This window comes from Triticum dicoccoides, chromosome 7A, assembly GCF_002162155.2.
Source record: "Triticum dicoccoides isolate Atlit2015 ecotype Zavitan chromosome 7A, WEW_v2.0, whole genome shotgun sequence".
Classification (NCBI taxonomy): Eukaryota; Viridiplantae; Streptophyta; class Magnoliopsida; order Poales; family Poaceae; genus Triticum; species Triticum dicoccoides.
The window spans coordinates 33056630-33057861 of NC_041392.1; positions in this window are offsets into that span (position 1 = coordinate 33056630).

Consider the following 1232-nt stretch of genomic DNA (forward strand, 5'->3'; position numbering starts at 1 on the left):
GCAAAACGTACCGCTGCCAAGGTAGGCCAGCCGGGCGGTGCCGTGGAGCGTGTAGTGTCCGGTGCACCGTGCCAGCTGGGTGAGACACACCTCCAGCCAGGAATTTACGATCGCCTGTGGGTTAGCGTCCATGTCGACAGCGCAGAAGTGGAGCCACTGGGAGCGGAAGCCACCACCGCGGGCCGCCGTCCTAGAAATCCGGGACCAAGATCGCTCAGCGCCCCAGCCCGTTACGGGCAACTCCCATGCGCCCTCTCCGCGCCATCAGCGGCGCGCCGCGTCGAAGGAGAAGGTACCTTCACCACTGAATTAGGCCCAGACGTGCGCCCCTGTAAGTATCCCGAGATGCCCCACTTCCTCCTGGGCCACAGCGTGGGCTGGTGAGGAACTTCGAGGCGCGGGGCGCGGTGTTGGCCGCCTCCAGCTCTCTTTCTCACCGGTTTTCATGGATTCAGCTCGCTCTGAAGCTGCTCGACGTAATGGGGACTCAGGCCATAACAGAGGAAAAAGCAGAGCAACAACACATTCTTTTCTGGAACATGCAAGAGCTTTGCGTGTTGATTCATTAAGGATTGAAGAAAATAGTAGTGCAAAGTAGAGTTTTTGCATGAGCAGGCAGAGCCGCTGATCCACGGGAAAGGAAGGTCTTACTTCGCCGAACAGACTGTTACTGTCAAATGGATCCTCGTACACGTCCGGGTTTGGAGTGCCGAGGCAAAGCACAACGAAATGGCCAGTGTGGTTGCTGCACTTGACGTCTCTCCATTTGTAGCAGTCCTCAGAGTGCCACGAGGCGAGGATGCCGGCAGTGCCGCTCGTGATGCCCTTTCTAAAGGAAAGCGAGGCGATCCTCTTGGCAGCGATGCAACCACCACGATGCGAGACTGAGTTCTGAGATTGCAGTGCACCACCTATGAAGAAGGAAGCCAACCTCTTCTAATCTTTTAGCAACTCCTTATAGTCATCTTCATAGAACTTTCCGGATGCCTCCAATTCCCAATTTAATCTCAAGTCTAATTCTAGCTAATCCAATATGTTTAGACTGTACAACACATTTCTCACATGCTCAATGGGGACCTTCGTAGCAACAAGAGAAAACCAAGCCAAACCACTCCAAACTCTGGCAAACAATACATGCACTCAGCAAAACTAGAGAGGGGTCGAATCGATCTGAACTTTGATAGACCAATGGATCAAAATGATGTGGAGCACACACAACTAAAATAGCCTTG